Below are 13,419 nucleotides of genomic sequence, written 5' to 3'. Positions count from 1 at the left end.
GCTTTTGTACCTTTGTTAAATATCAGTTGGCCATATATATATGCATCTACTTCTGGACGCTGTATTCTGTTCCATTGATCTGTTTGTCTTTTAATAAGCTATTCCCATACTGTCTTTATTACTGTAGCTTTATTCTAAGTCTTGAAATCAGAAAATGTTAGTCCTTCAACTTTGTTATTCTTTTTCAAAGTTATTTTTTGTATTCTAGATCCTTTTTATTTCCCTATGAATTTTAGAAATAACTTGTCAATTTCAAAATAAAAATTCCTGCTAGGAACTTGATTGGTACTGTTTTTGACTCTATAGGTCAACTGGGGAGAGTTGTTACCTTAACAATATTGAGTCTTCTGACTCGTGAACAGCGTATATCGCTCTATTTCAATCTTTAATTTTTCAGCAATGTTTTGAAGTTTTTAGTGTACAGTTGTTGCATACTTTTTGTCGGATTTATTCCTAAGCGCTTGGTTTTTTTTCTGTTTTTGTTGGGTTTTTTTTTTTTTTTTTGCGGTACGCGGGCCTCTCACCATTGTGGCCTCTCCCGCCGCGGAGCACAGGCCCCGGACGCGCAGGCCCAGCAGCCATGGCTCACGGGCCCCGCCGCTCCATGGCACGTGGCATCCTCCAGGACCGGGGCACGAACTCGTGTCCTTGCATCGGCAGGCGGACTCTGAACCACTGCGCCACCAGCGAAGCCCAGTACTTGTGTTTTTTAATGATGTTATAGAGTTCTTTTTTATTTCAGTTTCCAATGGTTTGTTGCTAGTATGTATAGAAATAAAATTGATTTTTATATTGATCTTGTGTTCTGAAATGTTGCCAAACTAACTTATTAGTTTTGGTAACTTCTTTGTGGATTCCACTGAATTTTCTACATAGACAGTCATATCATCTGCAAATAAAGACACTTTTATTTCTTCCTTTCCAACCTGGATGCCTTTACTTTTTTTCTTTCCTTTTTGCACTCTAGAACCACCAGTACAGTATTGAGTAGAAGTGGTGAGAGTGGAAATCCTTGCCTTGTTCATGATATTTGAGGGGAAACCACTCCACCGTTAGCTGTAGGGATTTTGTAGGTATCATTTATCAGGTTGAAGAGAAGTTCCTTCTATGCCTATTGTGCTGAGAGTTTACATCAGGAATGGACATTGGATTGTATCAAATGCTTTTTCTGCACCTATCAAGATGCTCATATGATTTCTCTTTTTTAAGTTTAATATGATGAATTACATTGATTTTAGATTGTTAAACCAACCTCACGTTTCTGGGATGAGCTCCACTTAGTCATGGTATATTGTCCTTTATATATATATATATATATATATACATATATATATTGTTGGATTCTGTTCGTTAAAGTTTTGTTTAAAACTTTTCATCTATGTTCATGAGGGACATTGGTCTGTAGCCTTGTTTCCTTGTAATATCTTTGTCTGGCTTTGGTATCAGAGAAATGTTGAACTTACGGACTGAGTTGGGAAGTATTCCTTCCTCTTCAGTTTTTTGGAGGGCTCTGCCTAGCTGTCGCATAAGGCTATGAGGTATCCACCACGTAAGGACACTCTGCTTTAATTAGTCCCAGTCGGTAGACATGCGGCTCCACATAATGTCACAGTGAGCGTCCTCGTGTGTACCTTTGTGTGCGTTTTCCTGGAGAGAAGCCTTCCTGGGCCAGCCTTGTTGCTCAGAGCGTGCAGAGCTTAGATGGTGTCGACTCTGGTGGCTTCTCTCTGAACTCCTTCATCCCCAGGAGGACTTTGTGATTCTCTGTCCCCCGTAGCAGAGGAGCATACCAAGCCATAGGGGAGAGACGTTTCAGGAGGGCTTTCAAAAAGTGGCAGCTGGCCCCATGGGGAGGGGATTTAGGGCGTCAAGGCCATCCTCACTGCTGCTCCTGAGGCACTGTCCTTAGCCGGCTTCTGTCTTCCTCCACTAGGTCCAGACAAAAACAGTAGCCCAGTGTGTCGAGTACTACTACAGGCAGAAAATAATGATCGATTCTGACCGCGGCCGAGCCCCAGTGCCAGAAAAGAGGGTCAAGAGAGAGCTGGGTGAAGCAGACAGGACAGAAGCGAAGGTAGAGGGTCTCGGGGTAGGGCTTCAGGAGTTCAGCAGGGATCTGGATGCCCGGTGCCCATCCAAGCTGGGTGGCGGTGGGGGGGTGCACCCCGTGACGTCTGGACGCTCTGGACACCTGCTTCTCCCTTAGAAGGGTGGCGGGGCGGTCAGCACCCTTTCATCACCTCTGCCCCCTCTGCAGGTCACTCGTAGCCCTCGGAGGAAACGCAGCCACCGTCCAACCCCCGAATTACAGAGGACTACTGAGACTTACAGGAGGGAGTCCATCCCCAACTCCAGCCCAAACACCAGCTCGAAGCGGACCCCTGAGCTGCCGGGGAGCAGCAAGGGCCAGGGCTTCTTTCCCTGCCGGGAGTGTGAGAGGTACCGCCCTTTCCCTGGACGTTCCCACACCGCCTGCCCTCAGCCCTCTTGGGTGCCCCCCTCAGGGCTACCCGCCTCCCCCTGCTCTGACCCCTGTGTCCTCTGGTGCCTCCTCAGGGTGTTTGGCAAGATCAAGGGTCGGAATGCCCACATGAAGTGGCACCGCCTTCAGGACCACGTGGATCCCACCGTCAGGGCAAGGTGGCCCGTGGAGCCCTTCCAACTGTAGGAGGAGGAGGGCGAGCTAGGGGCTGGCATCGGCCCTCTGCGTGGGCAGCTAGTTGGCATGGGCACCTCGAGCCCTGTTGCGTCTCCTTTGTTAGTTTGTTTTTGTACGTTTTTCCTTATATATTATTAAATTGGTTTTTTAAGCAGCTGTCTTCTGGCTTCCCTGCTTGTTGATGCAGCGAAGGCTTTTGAGCCCCTGCCGCTCCCAGAAGCCACAGTGACTGAGTCCCTGCCCTGGAGGAGCCTCATACATGAATGCAGTCAGCATTTATCAAGCACCTGCTGTAGCTGTGCCAGACAATGCCCAGTCCACGTGATGGGGACATAGTGATGGAGGGACAGGCCCCTCCCCTCACAGAGCTTACATTTTAGGAGCGGGAAGGTAGGAGTGATAAAGCAGCAAAAAGGTGAGTTTAGATATCTATAGTGCATATGGTTTTGGCCGTAATAACAGAGGAGTCAGCGTAGGTTTAAGCTCTCAGGACACGTGGTGGTGCCAGTGGCTCCACGGTGAAGTCATGGCCTGCCAGCAGTGGCCAGCATCTGCAAGTCGGCTGCAGCAGCAGCAGCAAGAATCCCCTCTTGTACGCCGAGCACCCAAACCTTCGGAGGGTGCAGGGCAGAGAGCAGCTCCCTCCCTTCCTTGTTCCCCTTTTTAAAAGTGAGGAAAGCTTGTAGCAGTGCCCAACAGAACGCCCCTCACGTCTCCTCGGTCAGAACTGTAGCCCGTGCTCTTTCTAAACTGATCCGTGGCAGTGGAAAGGGAAGTGGCCACCGTTATCCCGGACCCTCAAGATTTGTGTCCAGGACAAAAGCATAAGTTGTGTTCCCCCCAGTTCCAGGAGTGGGGAGAACCAGTGTGCTCCCTCAAATTTGTTGTCACCCGATCCAAACTGGAATCCCATTTGCCAGGAAAAGAAGAGGAAGCAGAAATGGCCACTGGGGAGTCAGACCTTGTGTCCACCACAAAGTGACATGAGGAAAGTACAGCAGGGGGCCAAGTCCGAGGGAGTGACGGAGTGGCAGACGCTGGCAGGTGGATGGCGCGGGGGTGGGAAGCCACACTGAGGATGCTGCTGAGGCTGAGACCCACTTCCAGGCCCCGGTGAGGCAAAGCACAGACTCTGCCATGGGAACCAGGGGAGGCTGTGCAAAGCTCTAGCTGCTGTGTGGGGGCCGTGGGCGGCAAGACGGGAATCCTGGAGAGTAGCTGGAAGGCTCTCAGCGGAGATGGTGGCCTGGGCTGGAGTAGCAGTGAAGAGGCCAGAAGCGCAAGGATTAGGGATCACGTTAGAAGTAGATTCAGACTTGCTGATGGGTCTCACGTCACAGGGAGAGCTGGAAAGGAAAAGGACAGATGGAGGTTGGCAGGGCAGGTTGGGGTTTGAGCAACTGAGTAGATGCTGTTAACTGAGATGAGGAAGAGGGACACATCAGAGGATTGATGGCTTAAAGGCGTGATTGTGTCTGTAACTGTGTGCTGCCTTCGGAGGGACTGGCTAGGGGAGCAGGGCAAACGGTGGTGTCAGGAGGCTTCACAGAAGGGCCAGGTTGCAGCTCAGTACATCTGAAAAGACGGGGAGGGAGGAGGAGCAGAGGAGGAAGTTGAGTTGGAAGCGGTGCGGGCACTGTGGTTGGGGAAAGGACTCTGGCATCAGATGAACCAGAATGTACAGCCTGCCTCTTCTTCCTTCTTTGCCACCTTGGGCAAGTCATTTTCCCTGTTTGAGTCTCAGTTTTCTCATTCTGTAACTGGGATGGAAAATGCCTACCCCCATATATCTGGTTGGTTGGCTTGTTGTTAATGCCCTTTAACTTTTTTTTTTTTTTTTTTTTCCTGTGTTGGGTCTTCGTTTCTGTGTGAGGGCTTTCTCTACTTGCGGTGAGCGGGGACCACTCTTCATCGCGGTGCGCGGGCCTCTCACCGTCACGGCCTCTCGTTGCGGAGCACAAGCTCCAGACGCGCAGGCTCAGTAGTTGTGGCTCACGGGCCTAGTTGCTCCACGGCATGTGGGATCTTCCCAGACCAGGGCTCGAACCCGTGTCCCCTGCATTGGCAGGCAGATTCTCAACCACTGCGCCACCAGGGAAGCCTTGATGAGAAAAATGTAAATCGGATATTGGCAGGTGCCCCATATGACCTGAGCACTCATGCTGTTGCTGTCACCGTGTGGGTCCCACCCTCCATAACAAGTGAAGCCCGATGACACTGGAAATGAAAGTCTCTGGCTTCATGGCCGGGTGGTATGTTAGTTATCTATTGCTGTGTAAGAAATTAAGCTGAAACTTAACAGCTTTAAACAATTGGAAGCTTTTACAATAGTGCTGCTTAGAGGGGCAGGGAACCCAAACTGTTTGTGGTTATCCAAACTCACCCCCATCTTATCTGCGGTCAGAATACAGTGGCAAGCACAAGTGGGTGGTCCAGAAGAATTTCTGAATGTAAGAAGAGAGTTGGGCAAAGGTTTCTTATGAATTACCTCCCCCCAGCCAAACTCCACCCCCAGAAAACAGTGTTTTCTCAACCCCAAATTATCTGCATCGTAATCATCTAGGGGTCCTGTGAAAAATGCAAATTCCTGTACCCCACCACAGACTTTCCTAATCTGAATCATTGGAGGTAGGGCCCTGGAACTTAAATTTTTTAAAGAAACTTTCTTAGAAGAATAGTTTTTAGATATGCATAAAAATTGGGAAGATGGTATAGAGAATTTCCATATACCCCACACTCAGTTTCCCCTATTCTTATCTTACATGAGTATGGTACTTTTGTTACCATTAATGAACCAATATTGCTATATTATTATTAACTAAAGTCCATGCTTCATTCAGATTTCATTAGTTTTTACCTCATGTCCCTCTTCTGTGCCAGGATCCTCCCAGGACACCACATTACATTTAGTTGTCACATCTCCTTAGGCTCCTCATGGCTGTGACAGTTTCCCAGACTTTCCTTGTTTTTGATGACAGTTATGAGAAGTCGTGGTCAGGTATTTTGGAGAATGTGCCTCAGCTGGGGTTTGTCTTATGTTTCTTATGATCCGAGGGGGAGGAAGACCACAGAAGTGAAGTGCCACTGTCCTCACATGGTATTCAGGGTGCACAGTATCAGTGTGACTTGTCACTGTTGACGTTAACCTCCACCACCTGGCTGACAATGTTTGTCATGTTTCTACGCTGTAAACTTAGTCCCCGCCCCCAATACTGTCATCTGTGGAAGGAAGTCACTGTGCACAGTTCATGCGTAAGGTGTGAAGAGTCATGCTTCAACTTCTTGAGGGCAGAATAGCCACACAAATTACTTGGAATCATGCACGGCCATTTATTTATTTGTTCAGTCATTCATTTATATCAGCATGGGCTCACGGAGATTTTATAGACTGGGTTATTATCCAGTGCTACTTTGTTGCTCAGATTGTTCCAGCTTTGACTATTGGGAGCTCATTCAGTTGGCTCCTGTGTCTCTTTGACATACCCCATGTGTGTGTGTGTGTCTATGAGGGAGAGAGACAACGAGATGGAGGCTGAGAGACTTCTGTTCTGGAACTACCAGATACTCTAAGCACATCCTGTATAAATTCCTGCCCAGTCTTAGAACCAGCCGTTTATCCAAGGAGCCCTGGTTACTTTTATTGGAGAACAGTATTAAAAACTAAGATCTGGGCACTAGGTGTGTTTGAACCTGAATTTTTCACACAGTCTCACCAGCTATTTCTTAATGAAACCAGAGTTAGAGAACCTCTGCTCTCAGTTTTGACTCCCATTGCTCAAGTATCAGCATACATCAGAGGTACTGCAGGTCCGGTTCCAGACCACCACAATAAGGCCAATCATAGGAGTTTTGTTTGTTTCTTTCCCAGTGCCCATAAGTTATGTTTACACTATACTATAGTCTATTCAGTGTGGAGTAGCATTATGTGTTAAAAAAAAAAAAGTGGGGCTTCCCTGTTGGAAAAGTAGTTGAGAGTCTGCCTGCCGATGCAGGGGACATGGGTTCGTGCCCTGGTCCGGGAAGATCCCACATGCCGCGGAGCGGCTGGGCCCGTGAGCCATGGCCGCTGAGCCTGCGCGTCTGGAGCCTGTGCTCCACAACGGGAGAGGCCACAACAGTGAGAGGCCCGTGTACCACACACACACACACACAAGAGTACATATCTTAATTTAAGAATACTTTATTGCAGACTTCCCTGGTGGCGCAGTGATTAAGAATCCGCCTTCCAATGCAGGGGACACAGGTTCGAGCCGTCGTCCAGGAAGCTCCCACATGCCGTGGAGCAACTAAGCTCATGCGCCCCAACTACTGAGCCTGCGCTCTAGAGCCTGCAAGCCACAAGTACTGAGCCCAGCTCCCATGCTCCGCAATAAGAGAAGCCACTGCAACGTTCACTGACGTCACGTACAGGAGGTGCTGACAACCTGACCAGGGACGTTATGGGCATTAAGAGGATGGCACGGCTAAGAATAATGCACATTGTTACTGGTCCGTAAATGTAATAACATGAACATAATGTGTATTTGTTGGGTTCTGGATTTAGTCATTTATATTATGCCAGATAAATTATTTGGAATGCTACTGTGGTTGTTGTGAGGACTAAATGAAAATTACTGTAAAGGGCCTGGCATATGAGAGGTATTTGCTAACTGTTATGTTAATGAAGAGGGAGGAGGGGGTAGTGGGAGGGAGAGACAAGAGGGGGGAGGAGGAAAAAGGAGGGGGAGGGATGGGGAGCGAAGCGGGGAGGGGAGAGGCCACAGAAGAGGAAGAAGAGGGAGGGACGACTGGCACTGAGTAATGGGCCCGGCACACAGTAGGTGCTCAATAAAAGTCCACTGTGTTCCCCGCTCTGGGCTTTGCTCATCACCCCTGCCTTCATCTTCCAGGTGGAGACTGAGGTCCACAACAGTCGATCCCCTTCCCCCAGGTCACACACCCCACCCATGGCTGGACCGGGACAGGACCCCCTAGCGCCCCCGCCCTGCCCACTGTGAACTCCAGAGCTAGCCTCTGCCTCTGTACCAGCTCTGTAGCAGCTGCCCTCCAAGGCCAGGGACTCAGGGCCACACCTCCTTCTCTGAGGGGCCGGAGGGCACAGCTGGGGGTCCAGCAGCTCCGGCCTCACCTCCACCCGACACTGCTCCTCAGTGACTGCCTCCTGCCCCCCTCCCGGCAAAGTGCCTCAGGGGACGAGTGTGACCCCTTCTCCCCTCCCCCACTGGCTGCCACCACAGGCGACTTGGGTGATGCCTGGAGCCCACGGCCTTCCCCGAGCCCCCGGGCCACTTACCCCATGACCTTCATAGAAGGCACTTTGGGCCTCCCCGGGATTATCCAGGAGCTCATCACTGTCAAGCTGCAACAAGACCCGCCCCCACCCAAGGTCAAAGGTCAGCTGGGCAGTGGGCTGGCCCACCTCTAGAACAAAAACCAATTGAGGGTTACATGGGACAAAAAGACAAAGACGAGGTGGGGGGGTTGCGGGGGGAGATTCGAGGGGTACAGGAAACTCCGCCTCCAGAAAAGTCGCCCCAAAGAAAGGGGCTTGGCTGCAAGATTAAAACGCGAGGCAACCCCAGCACTGAGTCCGAGCCTCTCCTGACATGCCTGCCTTGAACTCTAGAATCCTGCCTCCGTGGCTTTGCTCAAGCGTCTTTGGTAACACATCTGGCAGGGCCTGTCACATTTGTCACCTCCTCCCGACAACTGTCCGTCCCTTCCTACTAAGTCACTCCTTCCACTGCCCAGCCCAAGCACCCGGCACGCCCTGCCACCCGGGCGCCTAACGTGCGTGCTGTTCCCGTGTCTCGGAGCACAGAGACCTGTCTCGTTCCCGCAGACATAGGCAATGTCTACAACAGGCCCTAAGCGCCCAATGAATGGCTGTCCACAGCCAAGCCTCCCCAGTTTCTCTGTCCAGCTGATCTTTTTCCAGAACCCCAGACTGGTATATCCAATAGCCGCCCTTGGACTTCTGGCATCCACCTCGAACTCCCAGTCTCAGAGAACGGTACCACCACCCACTCAGGTCAAGTCCAGGAGGCATTCTGGATGCTCTTTCTTCCTCACCGTCTAAGCCACCAGCAAGTCTAGTGATTCTGCCTCCCAGACAGATCCCAGAGCCAGCATCTGGTACCTCGTCCCGTGCCTGCCCTGGGGCCCAGGCCACCAACTTCTGCTCCGCACTCGCCTCCGCTCCACAGATTATTTGATACATCCCCTTTCAAGGAGCAGAGCCCCGTTCCCTCCCTGTGAGTGTGGGCGGGCTTAGTGACGCGCTTCTAGTAAATGCAGTATGACGGAAGTGACAGTGTGCGACTTTGGAGACTAGGTCATAAAAGGCACTGAGCTTCCTCCTGCCTCTCTCCCTTGGGTCACTTGCTCTGGGGGAACCAGCTGCCATGCTGTGAGGACACTCAAGCAATCCTAGGGGGAGGCCCACATGGTGAGGAGCTGAGGCCTCCAGCCAACTGCCACGGCAGTGAGTCATTGTGGAGGCACATCCTCCAGCCCCAGACAAGCCCTCAGATGACAGTGGCTCCAGGCAACATCCTGATTGCTACTCAGGGAAGACACTGAGCTAGACACCCAGCTAAGCACTCCCCAGTTCCTGACCCTCAGAAACTGAGAGCTCTAACAAATGTTGTTTTAAGTCACTAAGTGATGAGATAACTTGTTATGCAGCTGTAGGTGACTGATACAGCTCCTCATGGCTCAACAGACATCCACTCTCCCCCACTTTGTTCCATTCTCTGGAGGGCAAACGGAATGTGGCATTCTCCTGCTTAATAACCCGTCAGAACTGCCTGTCACGTTCAGAATAAAGTCTGAACTCCTCAATCAAGTCCTCCAAGCCCTTCATGACCTGGTGATTTTTGTCCACTCCAGTCTTACCACCTTCTAGTTTCCCCTTCATTCCGGCCCCACTGGCCTTCTTTCTCAAACTTTCCAACCTTCCTACCTGTCCTTCCCCTGCCCAGAGCGCCATGGCCACCTCCCTTTGATCCTTCAGGTTCACACCAGCTAGAGAAGAAGCCCCTGCTTCCGCCTCCCATTCATTTTCTTTTAAACCTCTTTTGTTGTGCAAGTGACATTATTATTTCTTATGCTGCTCTGCATGGTGCTTTCCACCATCACCTTTATTAGCTCTCGGTTGCTTTGTTTACCAAGGAAATGTGTATGGAGTGAGGGCAGGGATTTGCCATCTCTTTCACTCTCTGCCATAACCCTGGGGCCTGGCTCATGGAAGGCAAGGGGCAGATGTCTACTGAATCAGCGGGGAGTGTCTCTCAGCTCCCAATTCCACAGGCCCCTGCCCTGGGGATGCTTCTCCCTGCCCCAGCACTCACCTTCTCAGATCCATGTAAGAAGTCATTGAGGGCCTGAGGGTCACTGAAAGAGAGAAGGGGAGAGACATTTGAGGAGATGAGGGACAGGGGAGGGGAGGGAGAGGGTGGGGGAGGGTGGGGTGGGGTGGGGAGCCCATTACTCACCAAATCACGTCTAGTAAGCATCTCCCATCCTCATCATCCATCGCCACTGGATGGGGCGGGGCGGGAAGAGGGCAAGGGAGACAAGTTAGATGTCGGCAGCGTGCCAGGACCCTCCCTGCAAGGACCATTCCCTGGGGCCAAGACCCCTGGAGGGGTCAGGGTTTCTGTCCCCTTAAGTCTAGGGGCATGGGTAGGGGTGGGGCAGGTGCCCTCCGTACCAGAGCCTCCTGATCAGAGACAGACAGCTGCCTTTTCCTCCTCCCTCTCTCTCCCCAGCATCTGATGACGATGGTGATGACATCAACCCAGACTGAGTCCTGATCACATGCAGGCCCCGTGCTAAGAGCTTCACACACATGTATCTCATTTAATCCCCACAGTATCCCTCGAGGTGGGTCCTGCCACCCCCGCTTTGCAGACGAGTAAAAGGAAGAGCTGAGACCATGGTTCTCTGTCTCCCAGCTAGCAGGTGGCAGAGCCAGCCCTGAACCCACAAGTCTGGCCCCAAGCCTGTGCTCCTGTCCTACACGTGACTGGGTGAAGGAGGGAGGGAGGGGAGGCGGCATGAAGGGGCCCAGGCTCTGGGTCCCCCTGGAAGACACATGCAGCGTGGTTCTCAAGGAAGGGAACAGAGAGGGAGAGGGGCCAGGAGGGCAGGCGCTCTGAGTCAGAGGAACCGCCAGAGCCGGGCCGAGCCTGTCAGAATGATGAGGATGAGGACGGCTAACATTTGGCTCCTGCTTACCATGTGCCAGGCACTGTGCCAAGCGTTTCACAAATGTTAGCTTGTTCAGCCCCCATGGGAAAGGGATGCCGTGTGCCCCATTTTACAAGTGAGAAAACAAGTTCTCTGTTTGCCCATCACCCCCCGCGCCAACCACCACTGCTCCAGACATCCTACCAAGCTTCCATGCACCCATCTTTACAAACTTCCACCCAACCGCCCATCTTTCTTGTCTTCCAAACACACAAACTGACCCGTCCTTCCATCCGCTCCTCCTTTTTACTTTTTTGGGCCGCACTGAGAGGCTTGCGGGATCTCAGTTCTCCGATCAGGGACTGAACCCGGGCCCGGGCAGGGAAAGCACTGAGTCCTAACCACTGGACCGCCAGGGAAGTCCCCATCCGCCCATCCTTCCATCAGCCCACGCATCCTTCCCTCCCAACCACGCAGACAGAACACGATGAGAAATCACACACAATCCCAGTCCAGGGCCGTGGAGTTGCTACCCTCTCTTTTTCTTCTTGGTAGGGGGAGGGGGATGGTCCCGAACTCACTGAGGACATGGTGACTGTCGTGCCCCCACCCAGCTGGGTCACCACCCCTAACCCCCAATAGCATTCTCTGAACTTCCTGATCACCGCTACAGCCCCTATTACCCTCGACGGCTCTGTGACATAAAGAATCTCAGGGAGGGACCCCACATGGTTAGTTCAGGGGCTTCTCTGAACAGTACCCTGGAGAGTCTGATGAAAACAAAGGACCCTCTTGCCAGAAACATGCATGTGGGCCAGAAACGTTACACGTTCTTTCCCAGTGGTAAGTGTGTCATGGGACACACACACACACACGTATGCACACACGTACACACTTCACGGGCCCTGGGTTAACAAGCCCAGTCTAGAACAGAAATACATGGCCCCAGAGCCTCACACACCCATCACGCTCGCCTCTAGAGCTGGCCCCGGGGACTGTCCCCAGAGAGGCCCTTCCAAGGCTCTTGCTGCATCCGTGCGGCAAGATAACACACTCTCTCTGGCTTCATATCTCCGCCCACACCCACTGTCTTCCCATGTCACCAGCTCTGTGGCCTACGAGCCCCTGCCCTTCCTAACCAGCCTAAGGTGGGCAAGGCCTGGCCAGGGAATGACAAGGCAGGATCTGCAGAGAATCTGGAGAAGACGGAAAGGGGGGAGGGAGATCCTGCCTGCAGATGGCATGGAGGTTGGGGGGGAATGGCCCGAATGACCCAGGGGGCCCAGGATGGAGACGGCGGGGCTGGAGGATGTGGCTGAGCCAGGCTCTTCCAAGAAGGAACGTCCCTTCCGGGGAGGTGGACGGGAGACCACGGCCCCTCCGGGAATGAGCGGGATGCTTGGCTGGTTACCTGCGCTACAAACGAATCATGAAGGGAAGGAGGGGGCGTCCACTCCAGCTCTACGCAGGGCCCCCAGCTGGGGATGTGGGGAGGGTCCTTTTGGGGGCCAGCTGTGGAGAGAGAATGAGAGAGAGGCCGTGAGTGAGACAGTCAGTGAAAAGGAGAAAGATGTAGCCAGAGAGACGAGAGGTCAAATACAAGTTTAAAACCACAGGAAAGGGGCTTCCCTGTTGGTGCAGTGGTTGAGAGTCCGCCTGCCGATGCAGGGGACGTGGGTTCGTGCCCTGGTCTGGGAAGATCCCACATGCCGTGGAACGGCTGGGCCCGTGAGCCATGGCCACTGAGCCTGCGTGTCCGGAGCCTGTGCTCTGCAAGGGGAGAGGCCACAACAGTGGGAGGCCCGCATACCGCAAAAAACAACAACAACAAAACACAGGAAACAACACTGTACATTATCACATATATATGCAGACACACTGCACTATATCTACATACAGTGTGTGTACATATATATATATATATATTCACACACACACACATCATGCAATAGTATATAACATTATATGATATAATCCATCAGCACTTCAATCTAGCAAAATACAGTCAGGTCTCATCATCTGAGGTGCTTATGTCCTATAAGGTCACTGTGAATTTGCGATTATGGCCGCTGAGCCGCAGCCCCTGGGGAAAGACAGGGTTAGCTTCCTGCCAGCCTCCGGTCCCATTCTCATCAACCCATCAATACATACCCTTGGTTTATGTGTGTTTCTGTTTAAAGACACCTTGTTTGGGACTTCCCTGGTGGCGCAGTGGTTGAGAGTCTGCCTGCCAATGCAGGGGACACAGGTTTGAGCCCTGGTCCAGGAAGATCCCGCATGCCGTGGAGCAACAGAGCCCGTGCGCTACAACTACTGAGCCTGCGCGCCTAGAGCCCGTGCTCCGCAACAGGAGAAGCCACCGCAATGAGAAGCCCGCGCACCACGAGAGTAGCCCCTGCTCGTCGCAACTAGAGAAATCCCGCGCACAGCAACGAAGACCCAACTCAGCCATAAATAATAAATAAGTAAATAAATTTATTTTAAAAATAATAAAAAAAACAATAAAGACACCCTGTTTAATATAAATGGTTGATTCGCTCACACCGAGCTCAAGGCCCACAGCGCTG

The 13,419-nt window shown here is 52.0% G+C and overlaps 1 pseudogene across 1 annotated transcript in view; it reads left to right on the top strand.

The window, feature by feature from the left end:
• LOC307066315 (zinc finger protein 541-like) overlaps nucleotides 1-2,813 on the top strand; it is a 32,461-nt pseudogene extending 29,648 nt beyond the window's left edge. The window contains exons 13-15 of the transcript in view: nucleotides 1,934-2,074; nucleotides 2,258-2,439; nucleotides 2,557-2,813. The product of the transcript in view is annotated as a zinc finger protein 541-like (transcript). The remainder of the gene's footprint in view (nucleotides 1-1,933; nucleotides 2,075-2,257; nucleotides 2,440-2,556) is intronic.
• The last annotated feature ends 10,606 nt before the right edge of the window (nucleotides 2,814-13,419 follow it).

This window comes from Hyperoodon ampullatus (genome assembly GCF_949752795.1).
Source record: "Hyperoodon ampullatus genome assembly, chromosome: 18".
Classification (NCBI taxonomy): Eukaryota; Metazoa; Chordata; class Mammalia; order Artiodactyla; family Ziphiidae; genus Hyperoodon; species Hyperoodon ampullatus.
Note: the sequence above shows the minus strand (reverse complement) of the source record. Positions and strands in the feature narration are given on the sequence as shown.